Here is a 24,745-nt window from a genome sequence, read left to right on the forward strand (position 1 = left end):
TAACTCTTTACATGTTCTTCTATAAAATTATTTACAAGTATTTTTATATAATTGTATGCATTGTAATTAATGAACTAATAAAGTAGCAAAATTGTGAAAGTATATGCATGCAAGTTTGTGAGTAATGTTTAAGATATATGAGATGAGGCATAAGCATTAGCATACGCATTACATTCGTGAGAGTACCTTAGACTAGGATAGGGGGTCGTGGCCCTACTCTGTGCAAATCTAGGAAGTCCTAAAGGTCTTGAGTGTAAAGCTTGACTTTGCCAGGAAAGACCTATGAGATCTTGATGGTCTTGAGTGTAAAGCTTGACTCCATCATGATGGATGAAGGATAATAATCCACAAGTGTACCCTAGACTAGAGTAAGGGGTCATGATCCTACTCTTTGTAAGGCTAGGAAGTCCTAAAGGTCTCAATCATAGAGTTTGACTCTGCCATGATGGACCTAAGAGACCACCCATACTTGAAAAGGATACCTAGTTTGAACACTAGTTTGGTGGGCCTTATTTCTTGAAAGACTAGAAGTCTTGGTTTAAGTGTAGAGATTGCTTAACTAGGTGGAACTAGGAATGCATGAGCATAAGCATAACGAATTGTTGAGTATGAATTGGTGTATATGCATATTATATTATTTTTGTTGAAAAACAAGCTACTTTATCCCTTGTTATTATTTTGCTTACTAACTGGTATTTGGGTTGTATCTGAGTTACTGGAACGTATGTCTTACTCCATTACCCTTGTATATAGGTGAAGAGAGCACAAGAAGGCTAGGAAAGGAAGCAAGAAAAGAGTAGCTTTGATTGGTAATGGTATTAATAATATTGTATAAATGAGTGTATAATATATTGTTAGAGTTAAGTTGCTAACTAAGATGCATAAGTGTATGTGAAATGATTATGTGGATGTATATGTATATTTTATAGTTGAAAACTTACTTGTGTATATGATTCTACATCTCGCTAAGGATGAGACAATAATGGTTATGTGGGTAGGCCTGGATGCCAATCAAGTAAGTTTATGTTATTATGTAACTTGTTCCACTAGTATATATGTGAGAATGTGACACAAATGATGAGGCAGTGCCCTATTTAGAAGAGTCAAATATATTTTTGATTCTCGACCATATGGTGAGGCAGTGCCCCATATGTGAGAGTCAGATAGTTGAAAGTGAAACAAGTCTATATGTTTATGTGCTTGTATGTTTATGCCTCATACAAGTCCACAGTTGTATAATGGGGCATTGAGAGATCAAATTGTGTATTTGATGTGATATTGGTATTGTGATGAATCAATCAGGTATACATAGTCCTTGTAGACTTGGTTTACGGCCTAAAGTAGCCTAATGGGACAAGAAATGAGAATTGAACACTTAGGATAAAAGTTTTAAAAGAAAAAGTAGCTTTTTTGCATCTAAATGTCCAATTTTAGATCAGACCATTAGATTGAGTTTAAATTTATCTCATTAGATAGAATATGGTATAAGCTTTGTGTTGGTACTTGAATCATTCCAATCGAACATTGGATGTAGAAATGGCAAGCGGTGAAAGTTCACCCTGCGAACTGTTTTATGACAATAAAATTTGCTGTCATACATGCCATGGCGCATTATGTGTGATGCCACGGAACATGCCATAAAGAGAATCAGAGCTTATGGCTCTATACCACATGCCGCAGTGTATAGTAGTGTAAGTGATAAGTGCATATTTTATAATTAAATAGGTATAGATTTTAGTTTGAATTTGATTGTATTTATTAAGATTTCACATTTATTTAATTGATATTTATATTTTTTTTTCTTATCACTTAATTATAAGATAAAAAGGAATTTTAATATAAAATTCACTCATATCTTTTTATCTTTATATTTTGTAGAGAAAAAGAATAAAGAAAAAAGAAGGAAAAGAGAAATATATATATATATATATATATTAGAGTCCCACATCGACAAGGAACAAAAGAAGGAGCCTCCACTTTAATTATAAATACTCCCTCCAACAAGAGGAAAGGCATCCAATCATTTATTTGAGTACCTTAAAAATTCTCTCTGAGATATTTGGAGCTCGTAGAAGCATTCTGAAGACTGAAAGCGAGATCATTGAGGAGTTTCACAAATTATAATTATTTCTTTTCTACTCCTTAATTTTCTCTGTGATCATTTTTCATGATTGGGGATTTTAGAACGGTTTTATTTGATTTTATTATGTGTTTCTAAATTATCCAGTTGGGGTAAAGATGTAGCTCAATTGGGGAGCTAGTTTTGTATTTCCTTTGTTTTGACTCTTAGCATTTATATTTATGAATATTTTTACTCTTTTCCAATTATATTTATTTCTCTTATTCTTCATATTGATTTAATAACTGACCACTATTTAATCAAATCTATGGGTAATCTTGATGGACTGGGAGGTGAAGAGAGAACCTAGATCTAGAGAAATAAACATAAATAATTAGGCTAGGAATAGTTCTAGAAATTTATGGTGACTTAAACTATAGCTTCATGGTTTAGTTAGTTGCTTGGATATCGTGGGAATGAATTCAACACTAATTAAAAAGGGACTAATAATTCAGGAGAATATTAGGACACTTTAGAAATAGTTATCACTATAATTGATCCGAGTCAACTCAAAGGGTAAAAACTAGCAACTTATAAGGTGAATCCTAAATCCAAACGCTTCAAGTGATTGTGTTTTCATCATCATTATTCTCTTGATTTATTTTTATTCCTTATATTTTCATTAAAATTATCTATTTTATTTATTTTTCTTGAACTATTAATTATTTAAATTAGTAAAAGTGTAACTTCCTTATGGGTTCGACACCTGGAATACTCTGGGTAATTTATTACTGTGATTTCGTACACTTGTGAGAGCGATCAGCAAGCCATAGAGTATGGCACATTTCCAGATAAATAATTGTGCCTTTTTGAGTCTTGAATTGTGTTTATGCCTCCATTAGCCCTCTTATTTAAACATGCTTTTGATGAAGTCGGGATCCTACATTTTAAAAATAATTTAAGGGCTATTACTTTGATATCATGTGATTGTTATTTGTTGATTGTGTATTTAAGAATGGTAAAGTCTAGATTAAGTAGGGACTTTACACTCCTTGACCAAATTTGCAACCATCTTGTAACAAGCAAGCCAAGTTGATGTCAACTTTGATCTCTTGTGTGCAAGTGCATGGTAAACATCATATGCTCCTCTTTTAACCTTATAATTCACACCTAAAGGGCCATATTCAGATTTGAATCACACCACTTCTTCAACCCTCTTCATGTGCAATGCAAGCCTTGAACCAAAAGCCTCTTTCATTCAAAGTGCCACCTAAGATAACAACATGAAATTTGACTAAGGTATTTGCACATGTGTTAAAGTATGAAAATATTCAAGCCCTAATAATTTTTTGTGTGTGGCTTCAAAATCCACGCAAAACTCCACAGTTACACATGAGAAATATAAGGTAGCCATACATGCATGCAAATAAGGTCAAACAAGCCATATTGACAAGTCAACCCAAAATGTTGACTTTTTAACACAAGGTGTTGTTGGATCATTTATTTTGATGATTAAAAACTAAGAGAAGAGGTGTTTGCTATGTGCGTAGATATATAAAGAAGCACTGATGAAGATAAAACCTCATGAGTATAAAGAATCAATATAAGATGAAGATTTATAGGATAAATTATTTAATTCTCTTAGATTCAATGTGAAAACTTTGAGAGCTTAATCACATGTTATTATCCTTGAAATGAATGTATCATTCTTATCTTATAATTCTTATATGTGCATCTTAGGACTCATCTTAATATATTCAAGCTTGTGAGTTATGTCATTTTAACTTTAAATTGGATCATAGAAGTTGAGCTTTTCACTGTCAGATGATTCATATGTGATTCAGTATAGTCCCACACATGATTTGTCATCTTAGGCACACTAATTGACGTTTCACACTTGAATTAGAAGTGATCCATGTGGGATTTGTCACTTATGTTTGCGTGATGCCTTGACAAAGCTTTTGTGCTCTAATTCAAGCAAGCTACCTTTGAGTACACACACTTGAATTGTCACCTCTTATTCCCTTACATAATGTGAAGTGCCATTTCATGCTTGAATGATAAGGTATCTGATAGAACACATTTGTTACCCATTTTTATTTGTCAATTAAGACCATTTTATTAATGATTTATCACCTTCAAGTGCACACATTGCATGAGATTTGGAACTTTGCCTAAGTTTCTAGGTTCAGTGCACTAGGGGCATTTTGGTCCAAAAAATGAACTTTTGAGAAAATGTACAAGAAAAATTGACAAAGTGCATTTTATGTCCAGTTGATGAATGGTTAAATTATATTTTTAAAATTCATTTTAGTTTGGGAGTAATTAAATAAAAAAGTCAACACTTTCTTAAGTGTCTTAGTTTGTCCTAGTTTTTGGTTTGCCTTTGTGTGGAAATTTTTATATAATTTTGTACAGCCTGAAACTTGGTTAATTTAATAAATTCTCCCTTCTAATTATGAATTTAATTCTGGACATGAATTAGATTTTATTATATCATATGCTATTTAATTGAATTATGTGATTTATGTGACATAGGTGGCATGTGACTTGTGCATCAATTGGGCAATTGAGGTCAACACTCCTTGAGGTCAATGGCTGATGGTTTGCACGTGAATTATGATTATTTTGAGGGGTTAAATCAGCTAAAATGATGTGGATGACACATGGGAAATTAGGCACATATTGGAATCATCTACAAACCAATAGGAAGTTGCCACCTTGCAAGTGTGACAAGGCCCCCATTTACATTTTAATTTCTTTTTCCTTATTTTAATTAAGCTTCAGCTGATGGGAGACACCAAGGAGCACGCCATTTTAAGCCCCAAATGGGATCCAACACATATCTCATTCATCTTCTACATTCTCTCTCTCTTGTTCATAGTGTTCTTCATTTTCTCTCTTTTGTTCTTCATTTTCCAGCACCCTAACCTCCATTTTCAGCCACCAAACCTCCACAAAACTCATACCATTCTTCTCCTCTCTTCATTTTCGTTCCATCCCTTTCATTTTCACAAGGATTGAAGCTCATTTCCATCATTCAAGAGCTATGGAGTTTGGCCTTCACAAGCAATTACTAGGGTTCTTGAAGATGAAGATTGGCTAAGTTTCTTTGTGGAATCCTAAGAGATGAAGATGGAGGATGAGTCTTGAGCTTCAAATTGGCTAAGTTCTTTTGTTTCCTATCCTCTTCTCTTTTTACTAGATGGTTAGATTCCTTAATCTAGGGTTTAATCATCTTAGCTTATAAATTCTAATTTGAATTTGATGTTGATGTAAAGAGAGAGGATTGTTTCATTTAATTTCTTCTTTGGACAGCCATGACTGAATTTTGCCACTCTTTTTGGCACATAATCTTGTGTTTTTCAATTAGTGAATTTCTTGTATTAATATTGCATAATCTTGTGGTGTTAATGCTTGTGTTGTTGAGTAGCTTGACATAATCTTGTGGTTGCTCAATTTATGTGTTTGACCATGGCTGTTGAGAGAGGATTTTGAGTGAATCACTTGGCTAATGTCTTCACCAATTGGTTAATTGAACTAGGGACTTTAATCTAAGACCTAGGGAGGTTAACTAATTAGGTTAATTGGCTTTGGATAATTTTCTTAAGTCATGACAGCTTTAGTCAAGAGGAAAGGGAAGCTAAACTTAGCCTAATCATGAGAAGATAATGAATCCAAAATCAACTAATCTCTAGGGTTCCATTATTGTGAAAAGGGAAGTTCATTTCACTCACTTTCACTAGCATTTTAATTACTTGCACATTAGGTAATTAGTTTAGATAATTAGCTAGGTAACTAAATTCCTACAAACTTTGGTTGATTTATTTCACTAGATAACTTTCAATTAGACTTAAAACCATTCCTTGGGAGATGACCTAGGGTTAGCCCTATATTGCATTAGGGTTAGCTTTAGTGTAATTTTGAGGATAAGCGACTAATTTCCTATCAGTATCTACATGTGATTTGTCACTAAGTCTCTCAAACACATTTTTTCAAATGAGTTTTAAGCTATTTCAAGCTTATTCTATATTATACACTACATGATTTGTCATGCTTTATACTAAGTCTTTTCAATCATGCAAATCTTGCTTCAAAGCACATTGGTTCCATGCATGATTTGCCTTCTAAAATGGCCAATTTTGTAACTAGCCATTTCACGCGTGTGTATTAGAGTGTTCCACGCGTGATCCATCTTCTAAAATAGTTTTAGTTTTAGAACTATCCATTCAACACGTGACATAGAGTTGTTCCCATGCATGATTTATCACACAAAATGGCTTTGACTTGTTGTTAGCTATTTCGTGCATGAGAGTCTTATGGTCACACACTTATTTTGTCACACAAAATGGTTTGCATAATCATATCCTCCAAAACACATATGAGACACCCTATTGTTTACACTTGAATTGTCATATATGCCTAACTGGAACTTGGCTAGCTCCATTTCATGAGTGAATTGTCTGATTACACATAAGAAATGTCACCAACGACTATAAACACTGTTTCAATAGTTTGTCAACTATCAAAACTATATATGTAATATAATTCAAGTCTCGAATAAGAATTCTGATCTTTGAGTGAACTATGCATCTTTTGAGTATTCTAAAAAGCTTTCAATTGTGCATTAAAGTTTAGCATTCATTTATCATTCTTAGTAAAGTTTGTGAAAAAGCTCTCATAAGTTTCTCAGCTTTCAATTGTAATCCATCTACTCTTCAAGAGAGCTTTTCTATGAAAGTTTTATACTTTAGCTAAAATCTTAAAAGGGTATTTTTCAAATAATTGTAATAACTTACCGATTGTAGCAAAGCTTGTTGTTAAATCAAGAGAAATTAAGTCTTGGGAGTTGTATTGTGATAGCAATCACCCATTAAAGCTTGTGAGTTTAGTTAAAAATCTCAAGTATGATCTTGAGAACTGGATAGATAAATTACTTGTGTCAAATCTCTTAATTTCATGCATCAATCTTCTTTTCTTCTATTTTCTCCAAAAAAATTAAATGTCACTCAATTCATCCCTTTTTAAATGCCAACCTATCCAACATATCCAAATGGAACTTTCAAGATCAAATATTTTAACCTAAATGAACCTAATACCAATGCATACATAAAATTTCATATTTACCCCTCAATTCCTAACAAAATGCCCCTAATATGCATAACTTCTCTCCAAGGCCAATGACCTTAATTTAACACCAAAAATGCATATTCTAGGGTTCCTTACTATGAATTGTGGTTCTAAATGCCTAATAGAAGTGTGTAACAAATATGACCTATCAAAATTTTCCCATACTAATCTTTTGTACTTTGAGTAAAATCACATCAAAAGAAGACTTCATACCTTACAAAATCCTAAAAATTGAAAAAAAAGTAGAAAGTTTAAATAAAATGCTACGGGAAATCAAACCATAAGTCAAGAAAATTTTCATGTAAATAAAGGTGACATTTCTGCCCTAATTAAATAACTTTATCCCTCATAAATAAACCATTAAAGAGGTGCAAAAACATAAATAAAGCCTCACAAGTATTAATTGTTTGCTCTCAACCTACTCAAGTGTTTAAAGGGTATATCATTTCACTCCATATATAGCACCCTACCATAGGCTTGTAATTCTTCTATCTCTCTACTACTTCGCATAAGTTCTCAAGAATCAATTGGTCTTTATTATGGATGTAATATGGCTATCAAAAGGATGTACTTGGATTTGCATGTAAAAGGGTAGGGTTTTGGCTCAAAAAATCATGCCTTAGCCATAATGTGAGCATGCAACAATGTTCAAAACTTTCCAAACCTTAACTAAGTGGATATAAACTCAAGTGGACAATAAGAATCAAAAGGATATGAAAGAACAAGTAACAAAGTAGTAAGATGACTTGTAACTTAAGAAACCTTCATATTCTTGCTTGAACTTCACTTTTACATTTCCTTTCTTTTATTCTCTCATTTTTTCATTCATTTCAATTTTTCTCCTTTTTTTGGCAACCTTTTTCTTTTCTTTCTTTTGCTCTTTCTTCTTCTTTCTATTTCTTCATATATATTTTTCTTCTTATTCTTTCTCTTCATATATGTTTTTCATTTCTCTTATACAAAAGCCATGAAATGTCTTGGGTTCAAGGAGAAGAGTCACATAAGATAAGACTTTTTCCTATAAGAAGATAGAATATATGTAGGAAAATGATGTAGGAATGGGTTTATTCACTAAGTTAAACTAAGGAAAATTAAGGACATTGAAGAGAATTATAAAAGAGTACATGCAATCCATTGAGAAACAAAGGGATAGTGTTTAAAAATGAGTGAAACAAAAGAAAGGCTCAAGTTGGCTAATAAGGGATAATCAATCACATTAAGGTTAGCTAAAAGGCCTTGTGCTTTTTATGTGAATGCCAAAATCATTTTCTTTACAACAAATCCAATGATGTAGCCTTGATTAAGAAGAAAGACAAGTCTTAGAGGGTGTAATAACTAAAGACATATCTTTCATTAATTAGATGCTACTTTTATGTTGGCTAATTTTGCTTTTCTAATCAAATGCACACACTCTAATAGAAGACTTTCTTCCTTAAGCACCAAAATTAGGGCAACATCATCTTAAGACTTCCATGTTAGTCCCCTTTAGAGCATATAGCTCTTTATCATATATGGAATAATTCAAAGCTATGCCATATAGCTTTTCACTAAATGATGCTATGGGCTTAGAATCCTGTAATAAAACAACACCTATACCAATACCAAAAGCATCATATTGAATTTTAAATGCTTTAGAGAAATCATGTAAAATAGGCAAAGGGATATTAGTCAGTTTATCCTTTAAGGTTTGAAAATCTCTTTCTTATGTCTCACCCTATGTGAAAAGTCACATTCTTTTTAACAAATTCATTAAGAGGGGCAACAATGCTAAAGAAATTTATAACAAATCTTCTATATAAGCTTGCTAAGCCATAAGAGCTTCTCACTTCACTTGCATTCTTTGAGGTTGGCTATTCACAAATAACCTTGACTTTCTCCTCATCCACAAGGATTCCTTGTGATCTAACAACAAATCCCAAAAAAGATAATTGAACCCAAACAATAGAAATACCTTTGGGAATTAGCATATAGCTTATATCCCCTCAAGGTGTCAAATGTAATTTTAAGGTGATTCACACGATCAGTCAAAGATTTACTATAAATTATAAATATCATAAAGTAAACCAGAACAAACTTACCTATAAACTTTCTAAAAACATGATTCATTAATGCTATAAAAGTACTATGAGCGTTATTCAAACCAAAAGGCATTACTAAGGCCTACCTAATAACAAGGGTCCAACAAGCATAGGGCCTACATCACATAATACATTGTAAGTATAAATTCCAATAGAGAAAGTAATCAAAACTTATTTAGAAACCCTAATTTTAGTACAACCATTCAACGATTGCAATTTGTAGGGCTTTAAGTGTGAAATTAAAGGTTGAGACAATTTATCTATAAGTAAAGAGCTAGCTATGTTAGTGCAACAACCGCTATCAATTACCTTACTGCACACTTTCTCTTTGATGAAGCATCTAGTCAATAATACCATTTCAAGCTTATCATTTTATTCATTGAAGATAGAATCATCATCAACATTATTATCATCATCTTTATCACTTTCATGCACACTATCATAGCCATCATCATCTCTCAAAATCATAACTCTTTTATTACTACAATCTCTCACCATATGGCCCACGTTATGATACTTGAAACACTTAATAGGAGAAGTGTTAGATGAATAAGAAAAGGGTTTAGGGTTGGATGTTTTGTAACACTTGATTTTCTAATTCTAAATCTAATTGCTAATTGGGGGTAAATTGGTAAATTAGTGAGTGATTAGGATTTTGGTTTACAATTTGATATTTTGACTCTTTGGAATGTTAGATGAGCAACTATGGTTAAAAAGATTGCATTTGAAAGTGAAGTGGATGTGCATGGTGTGAATTAACCTCATTGTGCCATACCTGCGGCTAGTGTTACCTATGCCATGACATATAGCACAGAAAATTGATTAATAAGGACATGTCCAGCTTATGATTTTAGAGAGAAAAAGTGAGAAAATGCAAGAGGGAGAGGAGAAGAAGAGTTCACCCTGCTAGAGCGTCAAATCTTTAGAGATTGGGAGACATTTAAGACTAATAGCTTACCAGATAAGTTTCGTATCATTCTTAGATTCGATTCTACACTAATTTTTCTTAGTATAAGTTACAGAGAAATTGAATTAGGGAATTTTAAGGGGTTTGTTTCTCACCCTTTAGTAAGGAAAGGATTCTTGGGAATCAAATTAAGGTTTTGGGATTAGTTTAGAGTTAAATAATAAAGCTTTGAGATCGTATGCTCAATTTGATCATAAACTAAAAAGAAATTAGAATCAAAGTTTTTAAAGAAGTGAATTAAAGTTGATAGAAGTCATAGAAAGTGGTAAGAGGAGTGTAAGGAATTGAGATTTCTTAAGTGAAAGGAAAAGATTAGTTAAAAGTGGTTTTAAGTGATAATTAGTACTTAAGGCCATTTAGTTAATTGAGTAATAGTGTTAATCATGGGTAGATTGTTGTGCTATGCGTGTAGCTTAACAGAGAAAGCACGTAGGGAACATTAACTATTAGGAGAAATCCATGGGTAACCCTTTTCTTATGACAGAAAGATTGAGGTAACCAAATAACTTTCTCTATGTCATTATTTATAATAACTGTTTGTAAGTATTATGGATATTGCATGATATTGCTTTGAATTATACATGTTTTGAGAAAAAAATATTTGTACATAAAGAAAGGATTTTAAGAAAATTAATTTTGAAAGAAATGGTTTGTGGAAAATATATGACTATATAGACATATATATGAATTTAGAACACAAACTACTTGTTGGTATATGAGCATGATCATAAGGGGTAGGAGTTCTCCTATAAGGAGAAGTATGGCATTATTCTCCTTAGTGCCCAACAGGGTGTTGTGTTATAGAATTTTATCTCTTTAATACCTATTAAGGTGCGGTGTTAGAGATTTTCCCTTTAGTGCCTATATGGGGTTGCGGTGTTAGAGATCAGAGCTCCTTAGCATTTGTGAGATGTGGTATTAGAGTAATGAAACCCCAATCATTGTGAGTGATATGTGAAAATTATAGTCCAAAAGTAGGACAAAATAGCTTTGGCCTAGTAATTCTACCACTGAAGGTGTGCTCAAGTCAATGAGTGTGTATTGGCCTAATAAGAGCCTATAATTTTGGTCAGGGTAATACAGAGGATTAGATGATAGTTGATCATACTAGTGGTGATAATTTATTAGGAAAAGAGTTTTATGAGGTGAAATTATATTACATGCTTTTATTTGATTATGTATATACAATATTTGTTTATAGTTACCTATGATAGTTGTAGTAGTAAGTTATTCTATTACTAAAATTATAATCTCACCCTGTAGTTACATTTTTATAAGTCAGAGTAGTGAGCCAAGCAATGAGAAAGTCAAGATTGTCTTAGTATTGCTATTTCCATGTAATCTCAGAGTTCATGTAATGAATTTATATATGTTATACAATTGTAAATGAACAAGTTGCCATAAGAATCATATACATGCTTGCACTTATGATAAGTAGTGATTTTGAGAATCTTAGCCCAGTACATGTAAGATTATGGAATGTGTAATGAATTAAGTGATAAGGGCTAATATTTGGTTGAGAATGTGATATGGTTATGTAAGTAGTGATGTGTGAATCCTAGCCCAATCATGGTGAAAAATTATTCAGCATTATAATTGTACTGTATAAAAGTGTGTATGTGTAGATAGGTTTTTAGTAATGATTTTGTGATGAAATTGTGAATTGTATGGCTAAGAAGGTGCTTTTATGTAAAATTGTGGAAAACAGCCCTTCATAGTACAAACAAGTGATTTAGGGGCCAAATTTTAAAAGGGGTATATATATGTTGTGATTGTTAGTCAATTAGGTGTATATGGTCCTTTTAGACTTGGTTCTAGGCTCAAAACGGTCTAATAAGATCAAGTTTGTTATTTGAACAATTTGATGCATGAAATTTTCAAGAAAAGTAGCTTTTTTGCACTTGAGTGTCTAAATTTAGATTGGATCGTTAGATTGTGTCTAAACCTATCTTATTAGTTAGCATGTGAAATAAGCTTTGTGTAGGCGCTTGAATCAATTCGATTGGACATCGCGTGTGAAAATAGTACACATCAAAAGTTCATTTTAGTGAACTGCCACATAATAGTAAATGTTTATCATGTGCACCACCATGCATGGTGCCCTATGCAACGGCACATGGTATAAACAAGGAGCCCATGGCTCTATATCAAACGTTACAGTGTATGTGGTGAATGCAACATTGCAAGGCCCTTTTTTTGGTCTTGTTTTTTTTGCTTTAAATTATATGTTAAGAGTGATGAATGTAAGAAACTATCTTCCATTGTGCATTATATAATATGTGATTGATTTCAAGTGGTTTTTAACTAAAAAATCTTAGGTTCCTAAGCTTTTTAAACTGAATGTTTCTTTAGTTATGTATTATATGGTATGGTTATTTTGTTAACCCCTTCTTACACTAAATTAGGGGTGAGACTATAGTTTGATATGGGGAGAGGTTACAAATTTTACCCACATACTTAGGCTTAGTTTCTTCCTTGGCCTTGGATGTATCTTTGACCTTAGAATCCTTGCATTTGGAAGTTGCCTTAGAGTCTTTCTAAGTAGACTTAGAATGTTAGGTTTCTTATTTCTCTACTCCAACTTTATAGATTTGTGTATGAGCTCTTCCTTGTCCAAAAAGTGTACAAATCAAGCTTATCTCTTAACTTTGACCTTAAGCCATCCATAATTCTTGATATTTGTAACATTTTAAACTTTTAATCCAAGAAATTAATTTCTAATAAGGAGTAAATTAGTAATTATTAGGTTAATTGTGGTTTTGGATGGCAAGGTGATATTTTATGCTGTTAGGCTGGTGTATGATAGGATCGAGAGGTGAAATAGAAATTCAGAATAAAGTGCACAAGCTATAGTAAGAAGTGCCTCAATGTGCCACGCATCATGGCATGTGCTGCATTCATCACTACGCCTGACACAGAATTTAGATAAGTCCAAGTGTGAATTAGCTCGTGAAGCAAAGAAAAGAAAAGCAAAAACACATAGGAGAGAGGGAGAAGAGGTCTTCTATGCTAAGGCATCAATATTTAGAAGGCCGGGAGTTGGCTCAGACTAGTGACTTACTAGGTAAGTTTCATATTGCCTTGTACTTTATTCCTACCCTAATTTCTCCAAGTTTAGGAGGTAGAGAAATTGAAGCAGGGAGTTTTAATGGGTTATTTTCTTACCTCTTGGTATTAAAAATAGTTTTGTGTGTAAAGCTAAAGTCTTGTGACTGATTTGGGGTTTAGGGGTTGAGTCTTAGAGATTTAAGTTTAAATTAGCCTAAATTTTGATGTTAGAAGGGGCTAAAATGTTTGTTAAGCTAAAGAGAAGGGTGTTTTGGTCATTGTGATAGCCTAAAGGCAAGTAATTGTGGTGAGTGGATTAGGTGAATCTAATAAGTGTTATAAAGAATGACTTATAATATGCTAATTATTAAGGTTTAGCTAGATTGGTGTTTTACGTTGAGCTTAAAAATTGATTAAGGACACTAAATTGTGTATATTAAGCATTCAAGGATTGCTTGTGGGAACCCATACTCTCCAACTATAATAATGCAAATGATAACCCTTGGTAATAAGGATGTGAGGTAATTAGAGTAGTCCTTTTATCTATTAGCGTGTACAATTATGTATGAATTATGTGTGGTGGCACATATGCATATGCATCCATAAGTGTACCCTGATCTAGGGTAAGGAGTCATGGCCCTACTCTATATAAGGTTATGATGTCATAGAAGTCCAGAGCGTTGATTTCAGTATGCTATTAGGACTTAGGAATGCATTCACAAGTGTACCCTAAATTGAGGTAGGGGGTCATGGCTCTACTTCATGTAAGGATAAGAAGTTTTAGAGGTCTAAAGAGTTGATTTTGATCCACCAGTGAGGACTTAAGAAGAGCATTACCACCTATATATGTGATACCCTAGTCTAAGGTAATGTTTGGTGAGCCTTACTTCATGTAAGGCTAGAAAGTCCTAGTTCGAGTGTTGAGTATTCTCTGCTAGTGAGATCCAGGAGTTTCACTTAATTACTTCTTCGTATAGGTGAAGATAGTTTTAAGAGACCAAGAAAAGAGATGCGAAGAGAGTAGCTATCTTTATTCACTGTAATATGACTGATGTAGTTATACTGTAGTAGCTAGTACCCATTAAAGCTTATAAGTTTAGTGGAAAATCTCAAGTGTGATCTTGAGGATTAGACGTTAGCCAAGCTTTGAATTGAATCAAGATAAATCTCTTATGTCTTATCTCTTCTCCCTTACTCTTATTTTTCTCACGCTGCAAGTTTTCTAGAAAATTTTTGTATCACCCAATTCACCCCCTTTTATGTGCTAGCCTATATAATAAGATCCATACTTGATTTGTCACACAAAATGGTATAAAATTTACACCTTACAAATCATGTGTGAATCATCATGTGTCCATGCTTGAATTGTCATATATGCAAGATTGAAACTTAGCTAAGCTTTATTTCATGTGAAAATCTTCTGGTTCCATACTTGAAATGTCATCAATGGCTACTTTCACTATCCTAATTGTCTAAACTTTACAAAACTATATATATGAATCAATTCAAGTTTTGGGCATGAATTTTATCTATTGAGTGAGCTATTCTAAATCTAAACATTCTTGAAAGAATTTAATTTATGCCTCAAAGATCTTGCATTCATTCATATAATAACTCCGACAAATTTGTGAAAAGGCTCTCATTAATTCTTAAGTCTTCATTATATTTCATTTACTCTTTACAGAGAGCTATTCTTTAAGAGATTTCTTCTTTACAACTGACTTAAAATCTTGAAAAGAGATATTTCAAGTGAGTTGTAACAATTTACTGGTTGTAGTAAGGATTGTTGTTGAAACAAGACTAGTCAAGTCTTGAGAGTTGTACTAAGGTTACAAGCATCCACTGAATCTTGTGATTATAGTTGAAAATCTTAAGGGTGATCTTGAGAATTGGTAGGCCAACTTATTGGACTAAACTAGGATAAATCATTATGTAAAAGCTTTTCTTTCTTAAATCTCTTGTTATTTACTTATACCCTTCATATAATCTAGAAAAATTAATTGTCATCCAATTTACCTCCTCTTGGATGCCAGTTATGTCCAACACGTGGTGCTTTTGTGTGGTATGGTGTAACTAAAGTCCGTGGTGTGTTGTGGAACTTCACAACATTGCTTCACGTTCATTCTCTTAAATGTTTGCACAAAACTTTAACATATTCAACTTATGTACATACTCCTCCACAATCATAAACCCTTGAGAAAATATTCTCAATTTTCTATTCAGCTCCCTATAGTAACATCTAGGGACTTAAGCCTTTCCAATGTATCTTTTAAGCTTTTCTTATGTTTTAATGGGCCTGCTCCCAAGTTAGTTTCTTTTGTATTGCAATTCTTGCCACTAATAAATAGCATAGTCAATGAAATTCAATGAAATAGTTTTTACCTCCCTTGACTTAGATAAATCAAGAGTCATAAAGATTTAATCCATCTTCATTTTCCAATTAAGGTATTTTTTTTTAAATTGTTACTACCTTTGAATGAAGGATACTTCATTTTTTGGTTTGGTAGGACAACATCATTCCTTGAGGATTTCTTTCCCTCAAGAGAAGGGGGCTTCTCATACTATTTATCATCTTTGGGGGTCTCACACTTCTTGCCTTTAGAAGAGGAAGCCTCTAGCTCATCCTTATCCTCTTTATGAACTTATGATCAAGTTCTAAATGAAATTGCTACAATTATGTATTAAAAGGTTCTAAAATGTATTCATATCAATACTAAAGGATTCACCCTTATTATTCATGTTCACAAAAGCATTATAAACCATATAAGATAAAAATGGATCCTCCCTACACAACCTCACGTATTTACACTCAAGAGAGATAACTTCACTTGTGCTTCATTCAAAAAATAAAGAAGACTATTTTTTAAAATTAAAACCCTAATTTCCTACAACTAAAGGGGAATAAAAATAATATAAAATAAAGGAAAAAATACCTAACCACATAATTTAGGAGATGTGATCTTAAAATTATAGAATTACAATATTTAGAAAATAATATAATTAATCCTAATCTTTGACTAGGCTTAAAATAAGAAACTATGACTAGTCTTATTCTTTAAGTAAGGGAGTCAAGTGAAAGAACCACTAAATTAGGAAGCAACTAAGTAGACAATTAAGGGATTAAAAGGGACTCAAAATCATGCCACCTTTTATGCCTCCTTCATCTTCCTTACATTGAGCTAGGGTTTGCACCTCTTGGGCTTAACTCTTCATGGATTTAGATTTTAATCACATTATACATGTCTAAATCCTCTCCTTTGGGCTTGAGAGGTGTGCCCTAATGCTTTTCATGCTCTTGGACTTCTTGCACAGGACTGAACAAGGCTTGCTTCATGACTTTAGATTGAGCTCTTCTTATTGGGCCTTTAATATGTTGTAAAAGGACCTTAGGCACATTAACTAGAAGTGTTGGGCTCCTTGTTCCTTACCTTATGTTCCTTTCATACCACCATACTCTTTCTTGCCATCCTCAAGCTCTCCATGCTTGCATGCCATGTCATCAGTGCAGTGGGGTCTATCAAAATGTGTTCATGATTTAAAATTTTTCATTTCTTAAGTAAAGGCTAATGGGATATGGGGTGTATATATTCCATGCTAATCATATCCTATTTTTAAGGTGTGACAACATTAATGCTTAAGATGAAGATGCATCTTAAGGGCAAGGATTAGGTCACTGATGCTAAGGAAAAAGAATATGTGGCTACTGAGTCCAAAAAGAGGGGTAGAAAGAAAGGAAAGAACAAAATTAGTGAGTCTTTAGCACCTAAATTCAAGATGCCTACACTAGATTTTTTTGAAATCAATGAGCAATGAGCATTTAGCTAATATACTCTATGAGCTAGGCAAAAGAAATGACATGCTTTCCAAATTTGTGTAGGAACTTAAGAAGAGTGATGTCCACCTTAACATTACCAAAACATACGATATAAATCACAATAGCCTATAAGGAACCCTTAACCATATGACCTCACATAATAGAAAGGGTATACATTAAATAATAAAATAGATTGAAATCATTGGAATGAAAATAAAGATTAAGATACCACCAAACCCTTTTTAGACAAATAATTGAGCTTAACACATGGTTAAAAATTAGTAAAAAGGCACAAGGAAGCATTAGGACAAAAGTAGAAACAAAATAATAAAAATTAGGGCAAAACTATAATTTACTCCTAAATTTACACATTTACTGCAGCCAATTGGTCACTCGCCATGGCAAATAATAGAACAAGAGTATGCTACGACCAAATACATATACCCTGTCATGATAGTTTGCTATGGTAAATCTCTCTTGTTGCCCCAGCAACATACCCTATCATGTTAGCATCCTTGTTGTCATGATAGCACCTAAAGTCTAATTTTCGGCATGCCCCATTTCATCAATCATAGTGGTTCAAATACCCATACAAAACTAATTTGATCCTCTACCTAATGGCACTAGCTTTACATTAGAATAATAACTCATTTGAAAATTGGACATTTGGATGCAAAAGGATTTATTTATATGACTTAACACACATTTGAGGGTCCCAAATCTAAATCATGTGCCATTAGCCTCAACAGAATCTTGAACCAAATCTAATAAATCAAACCATACCTGATTAAGCAATCATACAACATAATCATTGCGCAATCATATTTTTGGCCCTCAACACCAATTCCAGATACATGAAATGGGCATTTTCACTAATATATTAATTGGCTAGCAAAACATTATCATTATAATATTATATACATCATTCCCAATCTTGCACTTGCATGAGTAATTTGGCCATAAAACCCAATCTTATTGAGAGATATATAGCCCCAATCAAATTACCAAAATAACAATCATTTAAATTCATGCAATTACAAAATAAAAGAATGGTATGCATAAAGTTGACAATGTAAGTATATTTATATATTTAATTACACAATAACTCAAAGGCCTACGGGCAATAAAGTGAAGTAGAGATGGTCTACTCCCTAGCTACCCTGACTAGCCTCCTTTTTGCCTCTAGCACAGTTATCACAAGTAAAATTGTAACCATGAATGAGACAAAGTCCCAATAACTAGATAAACTCTACTGCCTATCAACTAGTTAAACCATAAATGAGCACACAAAGTAAGGAAGGTAAAATAGTTTATATAATCATAAGTCACGAGAAACATAATATAATCCAGTAAATTTATGCTTACCACCATAGTCTTCTTGATCTTATAAAGATGAAGATTCTTAAAAAACCCCCTTAGACTTGGTGGCTTCACTCACTAAAAACCTACTTCCTTTACTACCGATTGAATATAAAACTCCACCAACAAGACCATCCATAATTCTAGAACCTTATGTAACATCCTAGATTTTTAATAATAATTTAATTATGAAATTTAGGTGTTGAGGAATTTATTTGAGGATTAATGACATCGTAAGGTTTCCTTAGAGAATTAATGTGTAATCAAGGTTGATTGAGGTTAATATTATGTTTAGGTTTATAAATATGAGTTAAATTGGACCTAGAATGATATATTAGGGTTTTATAGGGCACAAAATGAGTATTAGGGCAACTAGTCTTGAATTGTCTGCCTAAATTAAGTGTAACATTTTTAATGCTACACATCACGATGGACAACATAGAATTTACACTTAGCGGCTGTTCGAAAACTCAAAAAGAGGAAGAGACAAATAGTTATCTTTAGTGTAGAATTTATTATGTTTTCCTAAGATTTCATTCAAGGAATTTATTAAGCATGAATTTGAGCTCCTAAAGACCAAAGGCAAGCATTCTAACACCTCTTCTACCTTCTTTTCATTTAAACTACATTTCACTATAGGTGAGTTAGGGTTTTTGTTTTGTTGGTACTTGACCACTAAACCAAAAATTTATCGATGTTTGAGGTTAAATAAGTTAAATTTAAGTTTTTCTGATATTGTTTGAAGTGATAAGAGGGTTAAATATAAACCCTAGTTTTGGTTGGGTGATTTAAGGATGATTTGTGTTTTGTAAGGGTTGATTAAGTGTTTAAAGGTAATAACGATGATGATTTCTTGTAAGATTACAGTTCTAAATGGTAGTTATAGTTTTATGTTAAAGAGATTAATTAATCTAACCTTAAGATTAGTGTGTTAACACTTTAATTAGTGTTAAATGATAATATATTAATCATAATTTATGTTACAATATGTGTAGATTGTGATATTGATACCATTAGAGGTGATAATGGTCTTGTTTGGGGAGATCCTTTAGCAAGAAAAAGAGGTAACCATTATTAATGTGTGATTGTGTGTGCTTTGTTACTTGTTATGTGTATGTTTGTTGTTTGGAAATCAGTGTATGAGAAAGTATGTTTCACTATTCAAAAAATAATTGCCAAGTAAGATGATTTTATGTGCATATGTAATGATATGAAAATTTTTAGAAATGATTAATGTTTGGATTTATATATGAGAAAATTGTTTGGTTGTTTTTGTTCGATTTTTTGTAAGCATGACTTGTCAAGATTGTTTGGAAAATATGTGTTTGAGTATTTTGTTTGGAGATATTATTCTACCATGTGATAAGCCCTCATTGGATCCAATAAGTGGCTAATAGCTTTAACCAACCCACCTTTGGTCGGGTCATTTGGTTCTAAGCATGGAGTTAGGAGGGATATAAGGTGTTGCCATGCTAAATTATAATTGTTCCTTTTTGGCTTAGTTATTATTGTTTGAGATACGTGTTGTATGCCCTATTTAGCAATCACATGATAGGTTGCATCGCATATAATATTGCATATTAATTTTTGTTACTAAAGCTTTTAAGTCTCACTCCCTATGATTAACATTTTTTAGGGAATAATCTAGCCAAAGAAACACCAAAGGCATAGTTGGCACCTTTGGTGTACATAGATATTACTTGGCCATGTCGGCCCTTTTTGATTTAGTTAAATATGTATTTGCCAACCTTAGGTCATTTGAATTACTATTGAGCATGTGACTCTAACATTTTAGGTGAAAATTTATAATTAATTTCCATGAGGTTAATTTTTCATGACATTCATAGCTTGCTATTTATGATTAATTATTTTTAAGATTTTAAGTAGAAGATATTGTGTTTTTGCATTCATGTTCAAATCTCATACATAACTGTGTTGGGTGGCTGTAATCCAACCATGAGAAAATACCTCATGTATATTTGTAGTGGCTATAAAAGGTTGTTATTTGCATAGTGCTTTAGTTAGTCAAGTGTTCCACACATTGTCAAAAGCTTTGGTTTTGATCTAGAAGGGCCTAGGTAATTGGAAAAAGGGTGTCTTGCCCTAGACTTCATTTTAGTGGATAAAATCCTCATATAGAGGTATTTTGATACCAAACTAAATTTATTAGTTATATTTTTCATTAAGTTTCATGTGGATACCTAAATCACTCAAATTGAAGTTATGTGTTAAATGTTATGCACGTTAAAAGTTTAATTTTATTGACAGTTTCTAGACTATGTTGATATACCATTATGGACCACGGCACATGTTCTATGTGCCACGTGTGTGTCATCTTTATGCCAAATGCATCGATGTATGACAGGCATGCCATAGCACATGGCACAGTTTTCCAAAATGCCCTATTTTTTATCATTCATTTCCAAAATGGTCTCTTTACCCTTCTACTCTTTTATAACTTAGTTTTTAGACAAATTTTGCCCTTAGGAACCATGCTTCACACTCTAATGCATTTGCAAAATGTTTTACCAATAATTTACCATTTGTTTTTAATTGGATTCCATTATGATCTGTTTAAGATAGATAATTCCTTTTCTACCATGGCACTCCACTCACTTGAGAGGTTTCCAAGAAATTGATCTATAGTTTGACCTTCTTAAGATCTTACTTCAATGATTTCCCAAAATAACCTAACACAAACCAACAATTCTTGCATCATTATAATTTCCCTTTAGGTGTTATAAGATTTGAATTAGTGGTCCAACCTTATTACTTGTTTATGTTTAAACATATAGTTCCGTAAGTAGCACCTTATTTCCCTTAGGTCCTAATATAAAGATTAAATAATCTTATCTCCAGCTAACTCCATGTTTAAATACTTTAAAAGCATCATACAATTTAAATTATCAACAACTTCATATATCATAATATATCAACAATTTAAAGTTTCAAGAAAGATTCAAAATAGCACTATATTCATTTGAGTTTCAAGTATACTTGAGTCAATTAAAATATTTCAAATCTTAATTTATCCTTATACCTCCTTGTAGCCTATCCTCAGATATAAATCATAATAGGCCACATTAACTCTTCATATGCTTTCTTTAAACTTAGTAAAACACTATAACAAAATCATGTTTAATCATTTCTCCAATTTTGGTATTTTAACATTCTAATTAATAGCTCAATCTACTACTTACATATACTTACATATGAGTCGAACAACCTTAATTACACCAAATTATTCTTTTAAGCATTTCTACAAACACCTTGACAGAATTCAACATTTAACAAATCATGAAATAAGCATCCAAGAAATTTCAACAACATCTAACATTAACTAAGACAACACCTCAATTAAAAATCTAATAACTACATGCTTCAAGGTTCCAATATAAACTATTAAAGGTTTCTTCCAATCCTTAATTTTCTTAAAGTGATGACAGCAAGAAAAAGGGAAAGTGTTCATTAGCTAAGAGAGAAAAAGAAGTTGAGCTTACACTCATATACTTAATGGCCAGTAGATGAGGTGGGAGGAAGGATGAGGACCAAGCACAAACTCTCACCACACATCAACCACAAAGTAGATAAAAAAAATAGAATATGACAACAACAATAAATAGAGAAATCAGAAGCAATGGCAAGATCAGAAAAAACTCTCTGCAACAAGGAGACAAGCAAGCCAACATCAAGGTTTAGAGAGGGAAGCATGACAAAGGAAGATTTCTTACCAACTAACCCCATAAAAGCAAATGGACAAAGATGGAGAGAAGGACAATAGATAAACTATTAGTAGTGGGAAGAAGGTGACAATGAGAAGAGGAACAGGTCAATAGTGAAGAGAGCTGACAAAGAAGTGAAGGGAAGGCTATGAGGAAATCGAACACACTCTCCATGCTTTTTTTTACTCAAACGAAAGAAGGAGAGGAAATGGAAATTAGGGCTTGTTTAGGAAATTACTAGAAACCCATCAGATTTTTATTTGAGTTACATAAGGACAAGGGAACTTTGGTGATTTCTTCATATAATTAAAACAAAATAAAACCAATATTTAGCTCGAGTAGGATTCAAAATTTAGATCTTCAAGTAAGCAACCAACATATATTCCGGTTGGCCACCAGTCTTTATTTGCTATAAAACTAAAACAATTACGTAAAATATCAATTGGGTTGGAAAATCATTTAATTTAAAATTGTCATTACATAGGTCTCAAAAAGATCATTTTATTCAAGTAAAGTCCAAACAAATTTTAAAATATAAAGTAAGTCTCTGTAATAGCCCGAAATATATAATAATAATAATAATAATAATAATAATAATATAATAATAAAGATATATAAGTTGGTGTTTTAATAGTAATTATATTAATTTTTGAGAACATGCGTAGCAAGAAGAAGACTTGGTGGAGTGGTTATTATATAAGCACTTATGTAAAAGGTCTTAAGTTCGAAAACTATGGAGCACAAGGACGAATTTTATTTCTGTTGGTTTTAGCCTATATAAAATTACCATCATGCCCTCTTCCTCACTTTATAAATTCTCTTTCACTTCTTCTTTATCCAATCGGTGCATAGAGAGAGAGAGAGTGTGTGTGTGTGTGTGTATTCAATATTGCTCTCTAACCTTCTACCATAACTAACCATCTCTCCCTTTTTTACTCTTGGCTATTACCGGTGATGGAGAAGGCTCACCATTGCTCAATGATGTTCAGACGCTCCTTCATGCATGTGGACTCTTTTTTTCTCTTTCTTGATATGTTGTTTTCCCTGTGTCATTCACATTTAAGTTGTAGATAGAGTAAAGGATTAGATTGTTAAAGCTAGAAGGTTTTTCTCATGAGTTCTTCCCTCCCAATTTAGTTGTGAGCTTCGTTATCCCTTCCTTTCTGTGCTCCCTATTTATACATCTTCTCTGTATGCTGTCTGTCTGTGTTGTTTTAGGCTAAGAAGTTGGGAAGTATCAAGTGTTGGAGGGTTGTTACTGTGAGCTCGTATTAGTATGGCTGAATCAGTCTTCTTCCATTGTTGGGTGTAGTGATAATGTTCAACTTATATCTCCCTTGTTCAGCGTTCTAGAGTATTTTTGCTTCTTCTTTCTCTCGGTTCACCACTGTTCAGGCCGACTGAGTTGAAGACGTGCAGAAGAAAAGGATCTTGATAGAAATTGATGAAAGAATATTTTGAGAATTTGAAACTTCAACTAGTAAATGAATAACATCCCCTTTAATTTATTTTTATTTGTATTTTTATTTTTAAGAAACTTTCATTGAGATATTTCACTCTTATGAATTACATTAGTTTTGAAACTTTGAAATATTGCTGCTGGATAGTTAAAGGATGATATATGCATTTATTTCCTCAAGGAATATATTTCAAAGATTTATGAAATTATTTGGTTCATTAAACTCTTGAAATCCTTGGTTATTTAGATTACGCAAGCTTGTACATTATTTATGAAAGACTATTTTCAACAAGTCTTAAATTGAAATTTAAAATGATTCATGTGAGTTTGGTATTGAAAAAGCATATTGTATTTTAGAAATAATTATCTTTTTGCATGTTTGAAATGCGATTTTTGAGAGGACTAAACAAAACACTGCTGCTAACGGTAGTTCCATTAGCCCGTAGCGCACTGTGGTTAAATACTAACTAGTTTGGTTCGTGAGTTTTGTTCTCACGTTTGGTATTCGTGGGCTTTATACACTTGTTTAATTCCATGGCCTAAGCAGCATTTGGTTATTTACCCTCGTGGACTGTGTTTTCACATTTATTTTCATGGTATAAACCATGTTTGGTTACTTACCATCCTGGATTATATGTCCATGTTTGTAACCTGTTCTGTTGAGTTCTCAAAATTTTAGTTGTTGACTAATATGTGTTTTCAAAATTTATATGATTTTGGCTAGCAAGTACACCACTTTGAGTTACATGTGAGTAAATTGTTTTCTTTAAGCATGATAACATAAATTGTTTTTGATTTACTCCCATTTTACAATTATGGTTATGACTTACAGGCTTATAAATTTGTCTTATAGAATTACTTTTAATTAGTTTACACCATTATTAGAGTTTGTTGATTTAAATTTTAAAAATTTTACTTTGGGAAAGCTATTCACTGAAAAACTAATTTTGGCCTTAGATTTGTTAGCTGACGCTGACTCCATTGTCAACCTTTGAAGGGCAATATAACTACATTGGGTGGAAATTTTGGTTAGTACCATTACTTTTGATATAAATATATAAGTCATATGTATTTTAATTTGAAAGAAAGATTAGTGCTCCACTTAGATT

The sequence above is a fragment of the Prosopis cineraria genome, unplaced genomic scaffold (assembly GCF_029017545.1).
Source record: "Prosopis cineraria cultivar Desert tree isolate PC_DT_omini unplaced genomic scaffold, ASM2901754v1 PC11, whole genome shotgun sequence".
Classification (NCBI taxonomy): domain Eukaryota; kingdom Viridiplantae; phylum Streptophyta; class Magnoliopsida; order Fabales; family Fabaceae; genus Prosopis; species Prosopis cineraria.